Raw genomic sequence first — 25,735 nt, forward strand, 5'->3', positions numbered from 1 at the left:
ATGTTTAATGGGTGTCAAGCTACCGAAGGAGATATTTGGTGAGGTTTTTTTTAATCTTAACGTAGTAAGATGAGTCAGTTGGCTTTTGAAAGTTTTTTACTGGCTAGACTTGGAGGAATGTAGAGGTAAAGGTACTGAAGGCTGGAGGAGATGAGAGGGATAAAGGAACACAGCCAGGGTGGGGTTTGAAAATAAAACAAAGCGTATTTTGGAATTTGGTTGTTGATGAACTGGTAGTTAACATAGACGTGTGAGCGCAAAGATGGTCATTGAATGGAACGCAGCCTAAAATGTTTGCATCAGTGTTTTTGATGTCCTTAAGTTTATCATCAAAATATCCATGTCCAAGTCCTTTTTACACATGATGAGAAAGAGATAATGTAGTGCAGCTCTCTGTATTATGTTACCAGTATTAGCACACATGATATCAATACTTTGTTGTCAATCACAGATCTGATGATCTTATGGTCACTACAGTAACTCTCCCCAACCAACAACACTTCTCCTGTCAAATATCCATGCCTCCCATCCCCTCCATTCTCAGTGTGTCCCATGACATCATTATTTGATCTACGCTAAAATTGTAGAGAATGATTTTTCTTTTGTAATCTGATCAGATGATGTTGTTAACTGTTCATGCAGGAGACCATAAATTATTAAGCACTGAGATGTTGTCAGCTAGTTTTTATTGCTGCCACTATTGCACTCTGCCAGATGGGTTATTTTCCTTTGCTGGTGATGTCTTTTACCTTTCTCGCAGAAGGCTCTCCTTCAGTCTTGGTGCCATGCATTAGGCCCATTTGCAGGGTGAAGCAAAATTATAGAGAAGATGGACACAAAATGCTGAAGTAGCTCAAAGGGTCAGCCAACATCTCTGGGGAAAATGGAAAGGTAACAAAGATAGACACTAAATGCTGTAAAAAATATAGAGTTTTGGTTTAGAGGTCAAGGGATTCCTTTTGCATTCAAACTTCCTTCGTGGGTCAAACAAATTGGAGATGGCAGAGGTGGTTATAAACTATTCAGACAATGCTTGGTGTCCCATGTGGCTGGGCATTTCCTTCTTTGAAGACATAAACCTCTCCTTGGCCTACTCTGCAGTGCAGAAAGGTAATGTTCACTTTACACTTGGTAATGTCCTGTTGGGGTGATGTGGTAAGGTGTAGAACATTTCGAGAACAAAGGTGTGTACACATGGTCTGAATTGAGTGGCTGTAAATAATATGCTCCATGACTTATTAAGTGTATTAAATGAGGCGTGGCAACTGCCAACATTGGGGCATATAGTTATCAAAGTATGTATAAGCCAATAACAGATTATTAGTTTGATATGGGTAGGTCTCCACAAAATGCTGGAGTAACTCAGCAGGACATGCAGCATTTCTGGAGAGAAGGAATGGGTGGCGTTTAGGGTCAAGACTCTTCTTCTGATATGCTGCCTTCAAACATTGTTTGGAATATTCTTCAGAGATGCGGCCTGTCCTGCTGAGTTACTCCAGAATTTTGAGTCTATCTTTGGTTTAAACCAGCATCTGCATTTCCCTCCTACACGTTTCGTTCTGCTATTACACATGTTTCCACAACGCAAATTGGTTATACAGTAAACCCTCTCAATAACGGGCCTCTATATTGCAGATTTTGGTTACAGTGGACCGAAGCTCCTGTTTCACCGTGCTCTCACTTCCGACAGTTACCCAATGTGCTGGCGTCACAAGGCATACGTGACGTGGTCGCACAAGCAGAGAGAGCGAGCGGAGAGAGCAAGCAACATGAAGGTGGCATGAATCGCAGGCCTGTTCTTGGTGCACCCTCCCAGGCCTTGGGCTAAACTTTGCTCCTCCTCACTCGATTATAGCGGACAATCGGCAATAATGGACACCAGCCCATTCTCTGGTCCATTATTTTGAGGGTTTACTGTAATGCGATAAATGGATTATGAGCACTATTTAAACTGTGCAGGCCATATTGTTTATAACATGATTGCAATCTGGAAACCTGTTTAAATCTGTGTTGAACACAAATAGAGCCTGTTCTTCTATAACTGAACTTTCTATAACATGAAGTATCTGAGGAATGTAACTATCGTGTTGCATATTTTAGTTTAATTGAGATATACAGTGCGGAAACAGGCCCTTCAGCCCACCGGGTCCATGCCGACCAGCGATCCCCACACATTCCTACACACACTATGGACAATTTTTACATTTACCAAAGCAATTAACCTACAAACCTGTACGTCTTTGGAGTGTGGTAGGAAACCGAAGACCTCAGAGAAAACCCGCACAGGTCACGGGGAGAACATACAAAACTCTGTATTGACAGCACCCATAGTTGGGATCGAACCTGTGTCTCCAGCGCTGCAAGCTCTGTAAAGCAGCAACTCTACTGCTGCGCCAACGTGCTCACCTTCCTGTACCAGCAACCAGATGTCAGGAAGGCATTTTGTGGACAATGATGAAAAAATGTTAGTGCTGTTCACATTACAGTCTCCTTGAGCTTATTTGGTTGTCTTCAAGTATATGAGAAGTTTGCAAAGTTTTACAAGATTCTCTGTCATTCAAACTCAGACAGAAGATGGATTTGATTAAAGCTGTGTGTTCATGAGGATAGAAATGTCAAATGGAATAATGTTTGAAGATTCAATCAGCTTTTCTTTGTCCTTCAAATGTTTAGAAATCACTTTTAAGTACAATTTGGGTATTGGGGCTACAAACATGACAACCCGTGAGGCAAAGTTAAGGGCCTGTCCCACTTTCACAACCTAATTCACGACCTTTTTTATTCGTGGACATTTTTCATCAGGCTAGAAAAACGCCTGACCTACATGATGCCACGAGTATTTACGACTAGCATCACGACCTACCTATGACCTCCTACGACCTTGTGACGACCATGCTGCGAGTATGAGTCAAGGGCAAACTCGGCAGAGGTCATGAATTAGGTCGTGAAAGTGGGACGGGCCCTTTACCTGCAGAGGGAACAACAAAGTAATTCAGAATCTCCAAAATCTCCCTCATAAAGTTTTACCTGAAATGCTGACATTTCATCTCAGGATATTCCAGGTTGATTTCCATCAACTGTAAGAATATCTATTGTCCTGAACTACAAGAAAAAGTCACCTCTATCTTGTTTTCACAGATCACTTGGTTAGTAGGGAAACGATTACAATTTACATGCTATTTCTCCCTTTCAACCTATTTTAATATTTGACGTCCTGTTCCACTTTGAATCCTCTCCCTTAAAATGGAGCTCATTTACTGTTCTATTAATGGATGTCACAAAAATGTCCTTGTGTATTACAATTTTGTTGTGTTATACAGTTAATAGCGGAAGTTTGATAAGAGCTGCCAAAGGGGCACATTGAACTTTGAGAAGTGACAAGTCCAAGAGTCTATCTCCCAATTAATAAATTGTAAGGGCCAAGAAAGAAACTGAGTGGTGGAGAAGGAAATGGAAATAAAGGAGAAAGCACAGAGTTTCTTATAAAAACAAGCGAAAAAGAAATAAAGTGAAGGAAGAACAAACAATGTAAAAAAAAAAAAGAAATCCCTCGCGGAATAATTTATAGGATTCAGGGGTGAAATGTCAGTTTCAACTGTTCCCTTTCCAGCCTTCAAAGCAAATAGTACTTCAAAACCATAAATCATTCCTTTAGTATTGTTCGTGACCAACAATATTTTTTCCAGTGGCATGTTTAATACATATTTCCAGAGCAGATTTAGGAAAGGAAGGTTGAAGAAAGGTTCCACTTTTGGTGACACTAATTGTGCAAAACCAGCAATTTGAAATTCCTGCTACATTTCTTTCTCATTAAAAAGTTTATTCTAATTTTTGCATGCTACCAATGATGCACATATGAACTGTATATAGAAGTCATGAATATAAGATGATCATAAATAAAACAGGGAATGCCAGATAAATTACTTTAACCAGAGACTGATATGAATGTGGAAACCCTGAGGCTAATGACATAAATGCATCTGAAGGATTACTGGAGTAAAAGATGAAGGAGAAAAAAGCAATAGTTGAAAGATGCAATGGGCTGAAAGATGGTGGAAGGAGACACAAATAGAGAAGCAAATGTCATTTGAGTCAAGTGGCCTATCTCTTGCCATCACTTGCCATTCCACCACAACATGAGCTCTATTGTGGACAATGTTCCTTCCATTCAGAATTTGTACATTCTCCGTGTGACCAATTAGTTTCTTCTGAATGCTTCCACATTCAAAAGGCTTTTCTGGCAACTAACCCCCACTTAACATAGTCATAAAATGAATTAAAGGTGAACTGATGGCCATGTTTGGGAGAGTGGGTGAATACAATGGGGGAATGATACCAATGGGTTTGCTCCCTGGAAGTCGACATGGAGCCCATGTGTTGTTACAAGTGTAGATGCAAAGCATTTATACCCAGCAAGAATCAAAATCTGTAATTCTTGGCTGACATGCACTGAGTTCATGGCTTACATGTAATCAGGCAGAATGGGCAGACAATTACCACATACTCCTGTTATAGAAAATCCCTCCTATTTGTATTGAAGTATGAAGTAATTGAAACTTACAAACTGAACTGCTTTAGGATCAAAAGACACCATCTGCTTGTTCAATACATAAAGCGAATTGAAACATCACAATTCATTCTGCCCTGGGAGCAAGTCCAAGCCTCCTGAGTTTCGCTCTCAGTTTATATTATCATAGATGGTTGGATTGCATTACAATCTGCTTGCCCATTATTAACTACACACAACCTATATTTTACATGAGAATGAAATTGTTCAATACGGATAAAGATTGGGTGGGCGGGCGAGCAAAACATTTAATTTTGGTCAGGTCCAACTTTGAAGGTGGTACAGCGGGTGAGTTGCTGCCTTACAGCACTTGCAGCAGCAGAGACCAAGGTTCGATCCGGACTACAGGTGCTGTCTGTACAGAGTTTGTACATTCTCCCCGTGACCCCGTGGGTTTTCTCCGAGATCTTCAGTTTCCCCCCACACTCCAAAGACGTACAGGGGTGTAGATTAATTGGCTTGGTGCTTGTGTAAATTGTCTCTAGTGTGTGTACGATGCTGTTAATGTGCGGGGATTGCTGGTCGGCGTTTACTCGGTGGGCTGAAGAGACTTTGTATCCATGCTGTATATCCAAACTAAAAAATAAACTAAAAGACAGGAGCTCGCTCAAGTTGATTGGAGCTGGTTGTTTGCAGGAAAAGGAACATCTGGAAAGTAGAATTATTTAAAAGTGTGCTGAAAAGAGTTCAAGGCATGCATGCATGAAGGGCAAGGCAGGTGGCTGTAAGGAAGCTTGGATGATGAGGAAAAGTTAGGCTGTGGTAAAGAATAAAAGGAGGCATGGAGCAGGTATAGACAGCTGGGATCCAGTGTATCCCTAAAAGAGTTTCGGGAACTGGGGAGCACGCTAAAGATGGAGATCAGGAGGGCAAAAGCAGGCCTGGAGATGGCTCTGGCAGATAATATTAAGCATAACCCAAAGAGATTTTATGAGTACACTAAAGAGAAAGGGTAACCAGAGAGAAAATAGGCCCCCTCAGTTATCAAAGTAGTCATATCTGTGATAGGAGATGGGCAAGATCCTCAATGAGTATTTCTCCCCTGTTTTAATGTGGAGAAAGACATGAGGACCAGGGAACTTGGGGCAGTCAATGTAGCGGCCAATTTTTATATTGTTCGAGAAATTAACCCTCTAGCCGCTAAATGGATGAGCATGGTTAAGGGGAATGTCTTCGAAACGCATGCGAGCTCACCCACAGAGACCTTCAGAGCTTCTTCAAAGATAAGTCTTCCAAAACACAGTCTTTTGATTAATAAGCTTTAAAAAATTGTAGATGACAAGGAACATGCAGATGTAGTAAATACTGAAGATGCAAATGATTGATAGGTTTTGAGAGGACATGCACTGAAAATGTAATAGATGAAATTTAATGCAACAAAATTAATATATGTTGCATAATGGGAGATTAAAGTTTATTCTCTAATGGCACGATAGTACAAGGTGTTATAACAAAGTTAGCATCGGTCAATTACTACAAAATTAAGAGACAGAAAATTGTAATACAAATACAAATTACCTGTGTCTACTATTGTTAAACACAAAAACGTAACCCAAGATACTTCCCAATTCTGTGAGGGCAAAATGCGTTTTTTACCACAAATGTGATTTTTAAGCAGGTCATTAAAAAATAGATGGAAATACATTGATTGCTGAAAGATGGCAGTTGTTTTACCAGAGCATGGGTAGACTGCAGAAAGTTAAAACTGTGGAAGCATTTGAAAATTAGGATGACTTTAATGATGTGGGAAGCCATTGCAGCTCTGTGAATAGGAGAATTGGATCAGAAGTGGAACATAATATGGGTAATCAGATTTTTGTGCTGGTCAAGGCAGAAGATGGTGGGGTACTGGTAAAAACACTCAAAACAACTGCCATTTTTCAGTGATCAATTTCTCTACAATTATTTTTTAATGACCTGCTTAAAATCATCTCACGTTCCATGTTTGTGATCAGCCTTTCTCCTGTGAATGAAAACCACATTTTGCCCTCACAAAATTTGGAAGTCTATTTTGGTTATGTTTTTGTGTTAAAAAATAGTAGACATGGGTAAAGGGCAAACCGTGAACCCAATGAAGATTTTGCGACTTTTAATAGCAGATGGTCAGAGGTAAAATTTTTGGTCAGTGAATGGTCAGTAGAATTTTTGCCAAAAACACTTAGAAGCTCACCTCAGCTTGGGACTAACCCTGAATGCACACCGTTAAACATTGGATTCCATTTTGTATGACTTTTGTATAATTTATGTATTATGTATGTTTTGTGTGTTATCTGATGCAGACATGCATGTGATGCTGCTGCAAGCAAGATTTTAATTTTGCCTGTACCTTTGTACTTGTGCATGTGACAATTACACATGCCTTGACTTGGAGTTTAAGATCAACGTTGAAATTGGAAGAAGAGGTGGGATAGTGGAATGAAACTCAGAACATGAGTGATTGTCAGTGGAATATAAATAACAGGATGAAATTGTAGTAGGAGAAGAAAGCATGAGGGAAGGAAATAAACAGAGAAAATTAGAAATTTCATGCTCTGGTTCAGCCTGAGATAGTGGCAGGAGAAAGATATTCAGTCAATTGGGAGGTTGTTGAGTTTGTAATGGGAACTGCTGATGATTGCTTTATTCAATATGTGAGCCAATTGATTGCTAATTTACGCAAATCTTATAACATTAATTTCAAGGTCTCGGTTGAAAGAAGACAAAAAGACTTGCAATTAAATAGCATGTTGCATGACCCGAGGATATCCCAAAACACTTTACATCCAATTAAGTACTTTAAAGTATTGTCACTGTTGTAACATAAAAAACAGAGCAGACAAATTACATCCAGCAAGTCCCACTAACAATAATGTAACAAACTCCAATTTATCTGCATCAATGCTGTTTGTGTATGTTGGTGACCTTGGTTCATGAGTTTAGCTTGAACAATCCCCAGTAGCCACTGAAGATTTGCTTTATTCCCAGGGGAAGTTTATTAGCGGGATGGTGCATCATTACAGCAAGATTGAGAAAAGCATTGGGGCAATGATGTAGACTTGCTTGACTCCAATTTTCAATGAGATTTATTTTGTTGCAGACTTATTGATTTGTTTTATGACTTGCATGCCATCATGGTACAAAAACACAAGATGGCGATAAATTTATCTGGCAACTGAATTTGGGGATGGTCTTCCCAATTGATGGTCAAAGTTTTTGATAAAATGAACATGCTAAGTTTGGTAGCTGGTGCTGCTCCCTGCATTTTTGTTGGAATTAATGCATGGTGAAGTTCATATCCACTACTCCCATCTATATTACTAAAAGTCTGATCTTGACCGCTTTTGGCCCACTTTGCTGCGATTTCCGAGAGAACGCCGCCACCTATGGCCCTTATTTTTGACCACCTCGCTCAGAGCTTCCCTCCGCCTTCCGGGACTGGAGTAATTTTCCCATCGATGATAAATCAGAGATATATTAATGTGTTTATAAAAATTGTCATTCTCTCTGCTGCCCCCGCTGGCAGCAGGGAGGAGGGACTATAAAACCTGGAAGTATAGAGCCTCACTCAGTCTCTGCTAGACCCAGGAAGCGAGAGGGTCACGGCTCTCTGAGCTGCTAATAACACTGAACGCATGTCTACTCTACAGTGAGTTCCCTCGATGTGGCTGTAAAGTGGCTGCAGCCCAATTGTTTGCCTCACCTTTTTAACAAGTTTGTGTTCACAAAATGAATTTTGGTTGTCAGGTGGCTGCAGCCCAATTGTTTACCTCGCCTTTTTAAAATGTTTGTGTTCACAAAATGAATTTTGGTTGTCACGAGGCTGCTGCCCAATTGTTTGCCTCGCCTTTTTAAAAAGTTTGTGTTCACAAAATGAATTTTGGTTGTAGGTTGGCTGCAGCCTAATTGTTTGCCTTGGCTTGGCTTTTAAAATCGCTGCAACAGTTGGCTGCCAGCCCAAGAATCCATTCAGCCCACATACTATACTAGCCATCTGTAAACCAGTACCTTCGGTCCGCAGCACCCATATTAGCGCAACAGAAAGCCCCCACCCCCCCCCACTGGCGAGTAATATTGGAATTGGTGGAGAGGCGGAATATTGCGTTGGTGACCAGCCCTCCCGTGTGATGCTGGGACCCAACGGGTCCCACTTAGTCTAGTACATAATGTAATTTAAACTTTACAGATACAGCGCGGAAACTGTCCATTTGGCCTGGCTAGCCTGCGCCGACCAGCGATCACCCCATACTGCCCTACGCACGAGGGACAATTTACAATTATACCTCAACCAATTTACCTACAAACTTGACTGTATTTGGTATGTAGGTGGGAGGAAACTGGACCACGCGGAGAAAGCCTACGTGGTCGCAGGAAGAATGTACAAACTCCGTACAGACAGCACCAGTAGTCAGGTTCAAATACATTTCTCTGGCACAGTAAGGCAGCAACACTACCGCTGCGCCACTGTGCCACCACTCATTGAGGAGGACTCTGACAATGACATTTACCATGGCAGACAATGTGATATCCCTCTGTAGTTACTACAGTAAAACCTGTTTCCTTCCTTGAAGATAGCATATCTGAGGTCCTGTAAAATATTCTCCTCTTCCTAGCTACGGACAATATGATTGTGGACTTATGTCTGAAACTATTTACCGTTGAGTATCCAAACTTACACGTTTTTGATATGTGATAGGATTTCAGAGCACTCAGCGAAAACCCACTTTGTTACAGTGAGATAGACACAAAAAGCTGGAGTAAAGGGCTGTCCCAATTATGAGATTATTCAGGCGACTAAGCTGTCGCCACACGGTCATCATGGTTTCGCCTGGTCGTGAGCAGTCTCCTCACTTGCCCAATGAGTTGTAACGTTTTTCTTGTCGCCGCTGTCTCGACCTGAAACATTACCCATTCCAGTTGCTGCCTGTCCTGCTGGGTTATTCCAGCATTTTGTGTGGATCTTCGGTGTAAACCAGCATCGACAGCTCACAGTGCCCAGAGCAAACAAACATAATTGATGGTGCCCTCCCCTAATTCCCCATTTGATGGTGCCCTCCCCTAATTCCCCATTTGATGGTGCCCTCCCCTAATTCCCCATTTGATGGTGCCCTCCCCTAATTCCCCATTTGATGGTGCCCTCCCCTAATTCCCCATTTGATGGTGCCCTCCCCTAATTCCCCATTGTTGGGAAACAGGCCCTTCTGCCCTCCAAGTGCACGCTGACCACAGTTTTTGTAAATTACACTGTTGTGCAGGGAATAGATAAGAAAGTGGGATAACCTAGTTAGCTTGAGTTAACGTACAAACACGTATGTTTTTGAGATGTGGGAGGAAACCAGAGCACCTGGACAAATCATCATCATCTTCGGCGGTTCCTCAAAACGAGTATGACTGCCCTCTCCTCTCCATAGGGTTGTCCACTTGTGGGTCTGCAGATGTCTGTAGAGGCCAATCTACGATCCACACACCTTGGTGCAACGTGGGCAGTGGAGACTGGCGGTAGTTGGTAGTCGTCGTGCCCCCTTCTCTCTCTCCTTACTGTGCTGTCTCTTTGTCTCTGCGACACGGCATTGTTTCATTTTGTGACGAGTAGCTCCTCCAGGAGTGCCTGTCCAGTGCAATGAGCTCCCAGATGCTTGATGTGATGTGGAATTTCTTCAGACTGTTCCTGGACAAAACGTACGCGGTCACAGGGAGAACATGCAAACTTCACAGACAGCACCTGAGGTCAGGATCGTACTCAAGTCTATGAGGCAGCAGCTCTACCAGCTGCACCATTGTGCCACCCTGTTAAAGGGAAGTAAATATGGGCACTGACGGGATTTGAACCTGTGATCTTTGTTTACAAGATGTTAAAGTTGGCACAGTTGCCTTACCAAATTGCCACAGTTATAAACTGAATCAGCACAAAATATACCCAGTAGTTGTTTTAAAATTTGAAAACCATCCTCCCACCCCCCACTCTCAATCTGAAACATATAAAATGGGTGCAGGAGTAGGCCATTTGGCCATTCGGCCCTTTGAAATGGTCAGACCATTTTGGCGACAGTCGGTGACCATGGGCTTGTCGTATCTTGTCTTCTCCTGACGTAGGTGCTATTGTAGGTTGTCGTCAGGATGGTGTAGGTTGTCACCAGAATGACGTAAGTTGTCACCAGGTGACGTAGGATGTCGCCAGTGCTGATTTCGGCGAATTCCATTGTCATGTCGCAGGCAGTTGCCTATAAAATCACTCAAGTGGGACAGGCCCATTAGTCTAGTCGCCGGTTTTTCGGTGACCTGCTACTACTATAATAGTCACCTAAAAAATAGCCTAATGGGACAGGCCCTTGACTCAGCGGGATAGGCAGCATCTTTGGAGACAAGGAATGTGTGATGTTTTGGATCCTTCTTCAGACTGGTCTGCGATAAGGGAAACAAAAGACATAGACAATGATGTAGAGAGATAAAGAGCAATGAATGAAAGATATGCAAAAGAGTAACAATGATAAAGGAAACAGGCCAAAAGTTACAGGGAGAACATACAAACTCCGCACAGACAGCACCATAGTTAGGATCAAACCCAGGTCTCTGGTGCTGTGACGAAGCAGCTCTACTGCTGCGCCACTATGCCACCCGATGCTGTATCTTTTGTATTCTGAATGACCAACAATGCAAAGAGAAGCACGCCAAGAGCTTGTCAAATTCTACTTGGTGAGGTAATAACACCTGGTGTTATCCATTGTATGAGCTTGAACCTTGAGATTTAGGTCGGGCTGTTAATATAATTTGTACAGATCCATTTTGTCATATTGAGGCAGTAGGGGAGATGACTTTTAAATTGACTCTGATGGCCCAGGGAAAATTGCCAAGACTGCATCTTTCAGATGAACTGCGAAGGTTCAACTTCAAACTGAGGACTAGCATTGTGTGTCAGGCACCTATTATCAGGAACAGTTTAATTTTCCTTTTGCTGGAGAGACTATGTTTTTGTTGTAATAGCACCCCTAATGGCCACCTCGCCAGCAGTCTGTCTCATGCCTTCTCTGTTTTTATTATTTTAAGAATGCCTTGAATGTTTGTTTTATTGACTCTTGGTATATTTTATGTGGGGGCTGGGGGGGGGGGGGGGGGGGGAGGATCCAAGGAAACATTTTCCAGTCACTTACCTCGATGGAGATGCAATTTTTCTTGGTGTTGCATCTCCATCCCCCCCCCACCCCCCTCCTACGGCCTACAACGTGGAGTGGTGCGGCCTTTCCTGGAGTCGGGCCCGGAGCTTCAAGCCGCGGGTGCGGCCCGGACTTTTGCCGAGGATGGGGCCTGTGAACTTTAACACCGTGAAGCAGCGGTCTCCGGTAAGAAGCGGCTGACGCGGGAGGTCCATGCCATGGAGTGTTCCAATCCATCCCGATGTTGGCATTTTGATCATCCCGATGAGAGGGCTTGAACAGTGGACTATTGGCAACGGCAAGTGTGGAAGGTTCAGCCCGACCACGGGTGAACAAAGGAGCAAGAAGACTGAATTTTATTGCCTTACATCCCAGTGAGGAATGTTGATTCCGCTGTGATGGATGTGTGTTAAACTTCATTTTATGTGGTTGAATTGTGTATGGTTGTTTTTCTCACTTAGTATGGCTGTATGGTAACTCACATTTCACTGTACCTTAATTGGTACATGTGACAATTGAATCTTGAATCTTTTTTTTTTTTAATCTTGAATCTAATGGGTACCTTACGTTTAAAACTAGAATAATTATTCAGCAGGTTGGTTGAAAGTTATTCTGATCACTTACATTTAAAGTGGTAATATTAAACCAATGGTCCAGAAGGAGGAACAAGAAGTTGATGATAAGTTCAGATGTACTTTTGTCGATAAATGTCATAGTGGCTAACTCCTAAACGATGTGCACTTGGGCAAATGATGAAGTTCTATTTTTCGAATCATACAATCTTTCCTTTAACAGTTTTGAAGGTCAGGAGGTGAATGCCTCAGTTGATCAGGTAATCTAAAATGCTGCATCTTTTATGTTGAAACTGAACTAGCCACATAAGTGTTATTAAGCTAGTTATTGAAAGTTAGGACAAATACCATAGTGGTTTTAATTTTGGGCTAGCCTAGAATATTTTGCGAATATAAGGACTGATAAAATTGCAAATGGGCCATTTGAATTCAAGGAATTGAAGTAGCACAATGATGCAGCTTGTTAAACCTCACAGAGCCAAGCACCTGGGATCAGTCATGACGTTGGTGATGTCTGTGGAAATTGCTCATCCTCCCTGTGACTGCCTCATTTTCCTCCAGGTGCACCATTTCCTCTCACATCCCTAAGATGTGTGGGTTGGTAGGATAGTTGGCCACTGTCAAATGTACTGTGAATTATGTAGGTGACTGGTGAATCGAAGGAGGAATTAAAAAAGAAAATAAAATAAAGTGAGATTAATGTAGTGGGTGGTGATGGCTGGTGAAAACCAGAAGGGCTGAAGGGCCTTTTCTTGAACTGTATCTTTTTTTTTTACTGACTTTAAATAAATATCATATTAAAAGATGATCTATTATTGTATTGGTAACAATGGGATTGTTGTCAAAGTCTAATGGTCCTGGTCCATTTATGTCCTTTAGGGAAATAACTTGTTTAGTTTAAATTAGTTTAGTTTAGTTTAGAGATACAGCGTGGAACCAGGCCCTTCTTCCCAGCGAGTCAGTGTCAACCAGCGATCCCCACACACTTACACTATCCTACACACATAATGGACAATTTACAATTATACCAAGATAATTAAACTAGATAATTAGTATATCTTTGGAGTGTGGGAGGAAACCAGAGATCCCAACGAAAACCCACGCAGGTCACAGGGCAAACGTACAAACTCCATACAGAGAGCAGTAGTCCGGATTGAACCCGGGTCCCTAACAGCAACTCTACTACTGTGCCAACATGCAACCGATTTTAGTGGCAAATATGAATAAACAATATATGTGTGCCAAGGTGGAAAAGTACAGAAACCATGATTTTTTTTAAAGCAACAAACATGCTTAAGATTAAAATTTTCTCTGTGAAATTTGAATAATAAACTGACTGTTTTGTATATTAGGACAACAACAAAAATGTATCGCATGAACAATGCAATTACTGGTGGTTATCAAAAATAATTTAAAAGTTGATAAAGGAATGTTTGATATTCATTGTTTGTACATGCCTATATCTTAAATTGGATTATTTTCCTCGTTCATTATGGTGCACATTTCCTCCTTAGTGGAGTCCTTTGGGCCAACACATGGTGACTGGCAGAAAATTGCCTCCGATACTCTGCCATTTACCATTCAAATAAAAAATGTTCTTGTCCCGTATAGACAGTGTAGGGTTCATTTAAGGAAGATAATATATCTTGAAGAACAACTCATAACCGAGTTGCACTTCAGGCAATATAATCAGATTATATAAATAAATGGAAAGCACAAAATTGAACTTGCCAAAGATTATCAAAAGTCATTTGAAGCATCAAAGTGTGTAATACTATACCATCTGCCTACTTGATCTTTGTAAATCACATAATGATACAGCTGGAACATGACAGCCTCTGCTGAGAACACTCCTGCAGGGCTACTGACCATGATAGAATTTTCGTTTCTCTTATGCATGTGATTTGTTGCAATAAAAAGAAGAAGGAATCTCCAATACTGCCATATGATATATATGTCTATGAAGTGGATAGTGAATGTCTTTTCAGTATGATCTTTTACTTAGAGGGTATGTAATTGAAGACACAAGTGGTAAATTTTGACAGTTCATGAAAAAAATAACTTGAAAGACATGATGGCAGTGGGCGTTGCTGATTTTTTTTTTAATTGTAAAACAGAAAGGAGCAATTTCCACGTGAAGAAAGCAAAGCTATTCTTCAAGCAACAAGCTTTTTCTTCTTCATCTTTATATTTAATTGGAATTGGAATATCACTATTGTACTGGTGCAATTGATTTTGGGGTTGAGAAGGGTTACATTGTTACACAGAACAAAGAGATTATCAGAGCACTTGACCTATTTGGCAGCTTTTTCACCTCGTCTTTTTCAGTCAACGGAATCAAATATATTTTGTGATTGGCAGAGCCAAAATCCATTGGATGTACATGCAATAAATGAAAGGTTGCTTTTAGTCTGTGAGAAGCAGGAGAACTTCAGGGGAGATTTTTAGATATTGTTTGTTATTGATGTAGCTAGCAAGAACAAACACACGGTGTAGGATAAAGCTTGGAAATTCTGTTTAATGTGACACTATTAGTGTTAAAACAGTTACATTTTTGCTGCCTTAGTTGTAACCAAAGTCTAATTTTAGTGAGGCTTAAAAAGAGACAGTATTAAGCTGCCCTCATTAATTTATCTGTAAACTGCTTTAACTCTAATAGTTCTACTTAACTAAGTTACTGCGCATAAATTTGGGTTGAAAGTTTTCACCCACAGTGGGAAGGGAAAATATATGATGGCATTGATTTTGCTACTGCAGATAGTTTCCAAAATAAGGATTGAAGTTTAGCTTCTGCAGTCCGACCACATGATGATGGTGAATGCACTAATAGCTTTTGTTACTAGAAAGCGGTAAGCTGGTCAGAAACTTTATATTCCCTCCAGCATCTTTCCCAACTCCATTAATTTCAGAAATGTTATATCAACGCACAAAGTCTTGGCCCGAGTGCCATAGTCCCTGATAAATGGCTCCAAGATCGAGCCTCCTCATTTTTTCACCCAATATTTTATACCACTCTCAAATTCCACTCCACTCCCATAATTATTTCCTCCCCCCATCTCTTCCTTTCAAAATTGTTCCTTCACAGTTCAGCATCTCCGATATCTTCATCTCCACCTCAAAACACATTTTGAATATTATTACTTCACCATTGCAACATAGGTGTGTGCACTTTCTCGATGTCAGCTGGAATATAGAGCTATAAAACCTGATTTTTATTTTGAAAATCTTAAGATTAATACTAACATGGATTTTCTGTAAAGGCACAAAAAAAGAAATCAAAATTGAGTCACATAGTGTTGCAGTGCATATATGGGTTTTTTAACTCCACTGACCACCCATTAACACTTGACCTACATTAATCCTATTTTTTTTGTTCTCAGTTTCTCATCAACTTCCCTTCAGATTCTACCTCTCACTTGCATACTAGGGAATTTTACAGTGCCCAATTAACCTAATAACCTACACTTCTTTGGGGTATGGGAGGAAACTAGATCACAGGAAGGAAGTGCAAACTCCATATAGACAGCACTTGAGGTTTGTACTAAACTGGGGTCTTTAGTGATGCGAGACAGCATCTCCACAAGCTGTGCCACCAAAAAGGAGCTTAACTCCTTATGCTACGACATGCATGATATTATAGCCCGTGTTGCATTAAATGATTATTTTCTTGAGTAAATGAGAAATTTTACTTGTTAGGACTGGAAAAAAGAATCAGCATTCATCTAGAATTTGTTGCAAAAATCAGCTCCAAGGTAAATTCATTCATGCTTCTCTTATGGATACTCTGGGGCAATGAAATGGTATAAAATGACAACTAAATTTAAATTAGTGGTGAAAGATGTAATTTGCAATGTTTTACCATATTTTTTATCTCTTCTACTGATTAAATGTCATGAGTCAGTTTGACTGTCTTGTTGTCGTCTTTTCAAACAACAAACCTTGTCGGTGTTATTTTCTTCAACATTATTTACGTTACCTTTGTAAAGATTTCAAATGTTCTTTCTTTTGTATTATATATTTTAATATTTACTTCTGCTTATCTCTTTATTAAGCTTGTTGAGTTTCCTTTCCAATATTTTGATTTTGATTTCAGTTTTGCATTTTGGAGACATCTAAATTTAGTGGAGAAGCAAGCGAGAAAAATGTATTTCTGGTACGAAGGAAGATTGTGAAATGTTGGAATTTCTTGAAAACCTAACAATGAATCAGTGATATTGGTTCAATCTCAGTGATCAGTGGCAAATTACACATGCTTATAGCTGATGACTGAATGAACTATGGACTTGTCTAATTAGGAGGCAGTATGTAGTGAATGCAATCCTTATGGTGAAGTTTGGCACGTTGACGTTCAGCCTTGGAATCAATGACTTCCTGGGAAGTCAAGTAGAAAAACTCTTGTCTCCTTCAATAGATCTTGCCAAGCACGTTGATGTAATGCATTCCATGGTTTTGAACTCATGGTCACAATCAAGACGAGGATTGCAAGTCCAGGGTGCTTAATTATCATATGCACTGGGACAGGACAATGACATTCTGACTCATTGCAGCTTTCAAGTCACATTAACACAACCAATAAATGCACAATAAAGTATCAGTTACTTGAGGTAACCAGACTATAATTGTGCAGGCCAAAACACATGGTGTAACCATAGGGATGTGTATTAGTTGATGGGAAGACATTTTTCTTGGACCTGGAGGTAATGATTCTGAGGCTCCTGTGCCTTTGTCCTGATGATAGCGTGGCTAGGAGGGCCAAGCCAAGTCAAGTCGAGTTTATTCATCACATACACATACGAGATGTGCAGTGAAATGAAAAGTGGCAATGCTTGCGGACTTTGTGCAAAAAATCAAATAAACAACAAACTACAAACAGAATGGAACGGAATAACATCTTCTTTTACATATTACATATTGTGGGAGGAAGGAAAAAGGAAACACAGCAAATTAAAAAAAAAACAGTTGAATGGTACAGTTAAGTTAGTCCCTGGTGAGGTAAGAGTTTACAGTCCTAATGGCCTCTGGGAAGAAACTCCTTCTAAACCTCTCCGTTCTCACAGCATGGCAACTGAGGTGTTTGCCTGACCGTAGCAGTTGGAACAGTCCGTTGCAGGGGTGGAAGGGGTCTCCCATGATCTTATTGGCTCTGGAGTTGCACCTCCTGATGTATAGATCCTGCAGAGGGGCAAGTGAAATTGCCATAGTGCGTTCGGCCGAACGTACCAATCTCTGCAGAGCCTTCTTGTCCTGGGCAGAGCAGTTCCCAAACCAAATCGTGATATTTATGGACAGGATGCTTTCCACAGCCGCTGAATAGAAGAACTGGAGGTTCCTCAGGGACACTCTGAATTTCCTCAATTGCCTGAGGTGGTAAAGGCGCTGTCTTGCCTTACTCACGAGTGCTGCAGCGTGTGATGTCCATGTCATATCCTCAGAGATGTGGACTCCCAGGTATTTAAAACAGCTCACCCTATCCACAGTATCCCCATGTATCCTCAATGGTGTGTACGTCCTCGGATGATGTGCCCTCCTAAAGTCCACGATCAGCTCCTTAGTTTTTTTGATGTTCAAGAGGAGGTTGTTGTCCTGACACCAGAGTGCCAGATCAGCCACCTTCTCCCAGTAGGCCTTCTCATCGTTGTCTGAGATCAGGCCCACCACCACAGTGTCATCAGCAAATTTATCGAGTTGGAGCTGAACCTAGCCACACAGTCATGTGTGTACAGGGAGTACAGTAGGGGGCTGTTTACAGGGAGTACAGTGTGGGTCGTTGATGCTATTAGCTACCTTCTTGAGGCAGCACGTCCGAGAGATCCCTTTGATTGTTAAGCACTTTGATTATGTAGAAGCTTTTTTGGATTGACCACATCCTGTATCATCTGCATGGATTCTGTTGAAAGATGTTATTGGAGATTGAAATCCTGGACCTTTACTGTTTGGTCAGTAATGAGATGTTTGTTCTCTTCAATGTATGTATTCCAAAGTTGCTTCCACCTGACAAGAAATTCATGTAGCAGAAACCTAAACTGTTTGTTTTTAATAATTCTCAGTGTGGTTTAAAACATTTTCTGATGCTATGCCAAGTCTTTGTGAGTGGAGAGGGTGATGTGACTCACAACCTCAATTTGCGGAAGGCAATAAAGTTGCAGGAAATAGTCATAAAAAATAGTAATAGTGGAGTGACAGGGTCTCAGTTTGAGTGGACTGAAAGGCTACTGCACTGTCCTGCACATCCATGTGTTTTATTTGGTGGCTGTAGGGTTTATTTTATAGCAGATGATGCAAGGACTAATGCTGCATTACAGAATACTCTATTTGTGCTCCTCCATAACTCCTGAAATATTGGTATATTTTCAGACCAAATTCACTGCTTTTACTTTTATAGTCACCGTGAACCTCAGAAAGTTCATTTATCACTTTGGGTGTCTGGGATACGTTTTCTTGAAGATAGACACAAAATGCTGGATTAACTTAGCGGGTCTTGCAGCACCTCAGGAGAGAAGGGATGGGTGACGTTTTCGGTCGAGACTCTTCTTCATACTTGTCAAGGGAAAGGGAAATTAGAGATATAGACATATAGACAGTGATGTAGAGAGATATAGAACAAATGAATAAAAAATATGCCAAAAGTAATAATGATAATCGAAACAGTTCATTGTTAGCTGTTTGCTATATGAGAATGAGAACCTGGTGCGACTTGGGTGGGGGAGGGATGGAGAGGAAGATGCAAGGGTTACTTGAAGTTAGATAAATCAATATTCTTACCACTGAGTTGTAAGCTGCCCAAGCGAAATATGAGATTCTGTTCCTCTAATTTACGATTAGTCTCACTCTGGCAGTGGAGGAGGCCTACGTCAGAAAGATCAGTGTGGCAATAGTAAGGGGAATTAAAGTGGCAACTGGGAAATCAGGTAGGTCCAGGCAGACTGAGCGAAGGCAATCAGCTAAATGATTGCCCAGTCTCCATTTGGCGTCGCCGATGTACAAGAGTCCACATCTTGAACGGACACAGTAGACGAGGTTGGAGGAGGTGCAAGTGAACTTCAGCCTAACCTGAAAGGACTGTTGGGGTCCCTGGTTAGAGTCGAGGGAGGAGGTATAGGTACAGGTGTTGCATTTCCTGCGGTTGCAGGGGAAGGTACCTGGGGAGGGGGTGGTTTGGGTGGGAAGAGATGAGTTTATGAATTTACTAGTAGGAGAGATGGGCATGCTCATTGAGGTTGTATTATGCACAAAATGTGCCTCAGATGAGCCGGTGTTTTATTGATATTTTTCTTACTGGTTTATTAATTTATTATGCAAAATTAAATGGATATTTTGTAAATTTGATACACATTAAGAGTATTTAACCTGAAGAGACTGTACACTGGTTCATAGAGTGGATGATGTCAGGGATAAGCAGTGAATAAATTATAATGACAATAGAACCCAAGTGGATTTGTGAGCAAGTGCTGGTTGAACTCTCAAGGAGAAAAACGGCCATGGAAGAAACCCTAGTATGGACCCTAGTATGGACATTCCTAAGTGGGAAACACCATTGTGCAATATTGTGAAGGTGGAAGATTGTGGCAAATTGGTTATCCATGCCTAAGAAACATTTAGACAGATACACGGGTAAGTTAGGTTTAGACGGGGCAAAGGCAGACAGGTGGGCCATATAGATGGGGCATGTTGGTTGGAGTGGGCAAATTGGGCCAAAGGTCCTGTTTCCACGCTGTATGGAAACATTTCAATGCATTTAAGATCAAAATATTTGCACATTGTTTCTGTAAGTCAATATAACCAAAGTATTGACAAATACATTGATCGCCATAAGTAGTTCAGAATTTACAGTTAAGAACAGTTATGAGTACCTTTAAAAATACAGATCTAAATGCTAAAGAAGGGAAAGATAAATGGATTAAGATTATTATGGATGGATAATCCTCTGTGAATTTCCTACAGGAAGGACAGAAGAGACTGTAAAAGATGGCAGGGCATTGAATGAACTATGATTGCTAAAATTATCTCATTTAATGAGAGAAATAAATGGGTTATGTAAAAAAAAAAAAAGATATTAGGTAGGATGAGTTGTGGAAAGTAGGATTCATAAAGACTTCAAGGCATAATTTTAAATGTGCCAGCAAAGGCAAACGAGGAAGTTATAGTTCTCAATAGTTACATGTGGGGAAATTAATTGTGAATTCATAAAAGTGCAGAGTGAAATGAAGGTGGTTTGAGAATCGGCAGACTTTTAAAAGGACTCTGTGTGTCCAACATAATTGTTGGAAGGAACTGCAGAATAACAGGCAGGATTGAAGCATTATCTAATACCAGACCCAATGGGCAGGCAATTGTGATATTGAAAACCTTTTGTCAGTTGATTTAACATCAGGCACTTCAGTGACTCAGACAGAAGGAACAGTGTAATAGTAATAGCTGAAACAGTGGGAAGCAGCAAATAATTTTTAAAGACGATTGAAGTTGCCTGATTTTTCGTGTCACAAGCATTGTTTACTGTTTGTCAGGAATTCAAAAGCAGCAACAGCAACACCTCAATATTCAGGTTAAAAACAACATTGTTTAAATGCTAGCAAGCAAATTAACTATGTGAAATGAAATGCAATAATATCTCCAGATATTTCTATCATTACATTGTGTACACAGCATCAAATTGGTTCGGTCTGCTTACAGTTTAAAACTTAATTAGTGAATTGAATTGATGCCTAATAATATGCTTAGATGGAGAAAATGTTACTGAGATTTCAAAGCACAAAAACGATTATTTTTTGTTTCATTTTTTGGGGCCTCGTTAAACCACCTTTTGTGATTATTTTTTTTCTGTTTAAACTGCTTCACTGGTTGAATAACTTTAGTTAGAGATATTAAACATACTGGTGTATATAATACTAAGGTTATTATTAAGGTATATATTAGTAAGGTACAAGCCCTGGGGACAATATTGCAATACATGTTGGTTTTTATATTGGAAAAAGATGAACACATACAATGTTTTTTATTTCAAAGTAATTCGCTAAAACAGCGAATGTTGACTGCTACGCTGATTTACATGAGAATTCTTAAATACTAATAATGCTGTGATATTTTTCAGAAGTTTAATGCAAGCATTTGCCAGTATTGCTATACATTTTAAATATCAATCAAAGCAGCATGGTAGTATTCTATAACTATAGTACAGGTGCACAACCTTTTATCCGGTGTTCCGGAAACCGAAAAACTCCGAAAACCGGCCATTTTTTCCAGATGTCATCTGCGCACCAAAGCTCGCGTTCGGCGCCAAACTTGATCCAAAACAACCCACGGTCAACCCAGGTCTGTACTACTGTAGCGGCTGCCTCCTCCCCGGAGACCGGGGAGACACTTAAACATCGGTAAATCATTGCTTAAATGTTAGTCCGTTAGTTTGGAGGGCTTTTATGTGAAGGGGGGGTTGAAGGGGTAAACTTTAATTCTTAGTCCCCTACCTGGTCGGAGAGACGGGGAGCGGTCAATGCCTTACCGGGTCGCCGTGCAGTAAGCTCCGCAGCGCTGTGGCCGGTGGGGCTGCGGGCGGCGCCGGTTGTAGCTCCGACCCCGGCAACTCTACACCTGGCTGCAAGGCGCTCCAAATCCAGAGCCGCCCGCGGCCGGACGCCCCCCACCCCAGCTCCGCAAATGTTGGGAGTCGGCGGCGTCGCAGCGCTGGGATACCAGCGGGAAGCGGGCAATGCCTTACCGGGTCGCTGTGCGGTAAGCTCCAGGGCGCGGAGGCCGCCTTCTCCCAACATTCGCGGAGCTGGGGCTGCGGGCGTCCGACCGCGGGCGGCGCTGGATTTGGAGTGCCTCGCAGCCAGGGGTAGAGTTGCTGGTGTCGGAGCTCCAACCGGCGCCGCCCGCGGCCGGACAGAGCCCCCAGCTCCGCGATGTTGGGAGTCGCCGACCAGGTAGGGGACTAAGAATTAAAGTTTCCCCCTTCACCCACCCACTCCACCACATAAAATCTCTCCAAACTAACTGACTAACATTTATGCAATGATTTACAATGATTCCCCGGTCTCCGGGGAGGAGGCAGTCGCTCCAGACTTTTCAAGCCGTCCGCGCTACCTACCTAATCTACGCTAAAAATCTTCCATTCGGAAATCCGAAAATGTCCGAAATCCAACAAGTGTCTGGTCCCAAGGCTTTCGGATAAAAGGTTGTGCACCTGTATTCTCTAACCATAACTATTTCATAACGTGCATTTGGGATGCCAAGATTAATGCACTTTAGTTTTCAGGTAGATCTGGTTGTGGGGGGGGGGGTTTAGTAAATATCTCGGGAAATAATTCACCAAATCAAGTGGATTTTTGAAATCATAAGGAAAAAGTCTACCAGAAGATGTAAACATTTCACTGTTATTGTAATGTCAGCAACTGGGCAGCAGTCAGATTTTTTTTTAAAAAAGGTCAGATTGGTCAACAATTTTCATTAAAAATTCGGGAAAATAGAGACTCTCAGAAGATTTAAGTATTTAAATGTATATACTAAAAGATAAAATTGGCACAGAAGATTATTGGCTAAGTGGTTGGAAATGGGTAAATTTATAATGATGTTTGATGACAGTTGTGTACACTGAGACAAAGGACCTGATTCTGTGCAGCATGACTCTATGACTGAAATGTTTGTTTCGAAATATTAAGCTGTTTTAAAAGTTATCTGTGAATTTCTTGATGATAGACCAATAATTGCCTAATTGTTGAATCTACAGTGCATACAGATATCACACAGGAAAGGCACAACGTGCTTGTCACTGACATTGGGCATTAGGTTGCGAGAAAAAGAAAACAAAATGGAACAGTTAATTTTCTGTGTGTATGTTTTAAATAAATGTTATCTTTGCATTCACATTATTCACAGTTTGAATGAATGAAAATACAAATGCACAGCATAAATTTGCCATGTTTCCACAGCAGGTCAAATACTTTCACATTTATGTGAAGAATTAAACCAGTATGAGAACAACAAAAAGCAGGGAGGGAACAAACAATTTTGAAGATGACAACAAATCTTCTCATTCAATCCAGGTCTTGTGCTTTAACCCAGAACAAAACCTGCCAGACCAGCATTTCTGAACTGCAATTGATAAATATCCAGAAGGAGAATATTTCTAATCCTTGCTGTTCTTGTCTATTTAATTGTTCAGCAGAATTGTTTCTTCTCCACCTGTGTTCCCATTACCAAAATGAAAATAATTTTTCATATTATAATGCAATTATAGATCAAAATGAATTAAAGTCATGCAGCAAGGATCTGAAAAATAAGGATGCAACTATCTTGAGAGACCTATCCAGATGATGGGTTTGTATTTTTAATTGAGCAGAGAACAAATCTTTGTAGCATTTGCAAATTATGCCATCAATAAAGCACATTTCTTTCTGTGCCAGTGCATTTGCTCTTGAAAAACACGTTTTTTCCAACTGGTATGTGCCATATGCTTTGGAAACGAGAACAGGAGCAACAACAAGCAATCATTGCCAAATTGGCTTTGAAACAAAAAGTCTTTTAGTCAGATGAAACAACTTCATTTTATGTAAAATTTGTGTGTGCTTCATCAAAGTATTACATTAAAAAAACAACTGCAAGTATGATTGCTGTTGAAATTATCTGAATGATCTTTTGTTGGGAATCCAGCCAATGCAAAAAATCCATGTACATGTAATTATTGGGGCATTATTGCACTTTACATTTTACAGATCAGAAACTAGTGACGTGCACATGATAATCCACAGCTGAAGTGGAATGAGTTCAAGACACTTGGAATACATGCCTAGAAACTGGATTTCAGTTCCCCTTACTTGCTGTGCAATATATATTTTGTGCACGACAATAATGCCAAATCAGAGGTTACTAAACAAAGAGAATAATTTTTAAGAAACTATGTTCTCTCCCATTTTGAAGTCGTAGAATGTAACCTGTACATTCACAGACAACAACCTTTGTTGAACTTATGAATTGAAGACAGAGAAATAGGTCACCTTGATTAAACTATTCTCTCCATTGTAGCTGTGCAGGATTATTTGAGGGGGGGAGATTGGGTCAATGAAGAGTGAAAATGAAGTGGAAGTAATGAATGATTTGTTTATGAAGACCTGCCTTCTTCCCTGCAATGTATCGAGGCAGCATGGTCAGACACAGTGTCATGAAGGTGGAGACATGGGGAGCGATGGGTTCTGTGTCTCACAAGCCACAGAATCTAAGCACTGGAGACAGTGTGCAGAAGTTCTGCCATCCGAATCGCTGTTAAGTGAACTGTGTTAGCAAATGGAAATGATAGTTTTTGTCAGCATTGACTCTGAAACAATGTCCCAGCAGTGACCTTTGAATTCACAAATGGTTTTCCAGCTTGTTGATTGGATTTAATCTCTTTCGGAATGAAAGTATGAGCACTGATCATGTTAATTATTTTAAATCCACCAGTGGTACAAGGTTAAATTATGCTTATGGTAGTGCCATGCCATGGTAATGATGCCTGGTCCAGTTTCCCAGCACTTCCATAGGAATTGGGTTCAAGTCCTTCAACAACTGCACACATTGACTGCCATGTGTGGTGTGCACTTTATAAACAAGCAGAACAAATGAGTCCAATTTATAGGCAAATATGTTTCAATTTGTTTGACAACAGTTTTCTATGGAAGCAAAATAATCAGGTCAAATTCATTTATATTAATGTACCTCGGCCATTATTACGGTTCTGATGAGATGATTGGCTAATTATGTAATTATCATGATTAATGCTTTATTTCGATGAGCACAGCTGTAGCTCAGAAGGAAGATCACGTTTCTCTCAAAATACTGCTAGTTGACATTCAAAAGATAAATCTTTTATTCTATTGGCATATTTTACTAGACTTGATCTTTTTTATATAATGTCAGAAGAATGTTTAATGGCAGCAATAAACAGGGTCATAAGATGGAATTTTACAAATACATTTCTGAAAAATATGAAAACAGTTTGGAACATAAAACTGTGCAGGATAATTTCACTGTCTCAGTGAATAATTTGTTTCTTAATTGTCTCAAAAATCTTTTAAATTATTTCTGAGAAAAGCTGAATACAAAAGCTAAATGGTCCACTTTACAGTAATTGACAATGTCAGGCAGGAAGCAACTCCATTATAATGTGCCGCTCAGGTACTAAGTATTTGAGACAATAGCATTTTTATCTTCCCTTCTCAGACAATCCGTTGGGATCTTAACTGCTCCTTTGTATCGTCATATATCAGAGAGTCCCAGGAATGAGTGAAGATGTTGCATTTCCAGGAGTCCTTGAGCACAAACTTGAATATTTACCCCATCCATCTGGTATTTTATTCCTCTGATGAATTTGGTCAGTTTTGGGAGTCTGGTGCAAGCTATCTGAATAACATGATCTGTCCAGCATATTTACTGAAGATAGCACATAGTTCCTTGGACTTAGCCTCACAGGTTGATAGGGAGGTCAAAAAGGATTTTGG

This window comes from Leucoraja erinacea, chromosome 3, assembly GCF_028641065.1.
Source record: "Leucoraja erinacea ecotype New England chromosome 3, Leri_hhj_1, whole genome shotgun sequence".
NCBI classification, from domain to species: Eukaryota; Metazoa; Chordata; class Chondrichthyes; order Rajiformes; family Rajidae; genus Leucoraja; species Leucoraja erinaceus.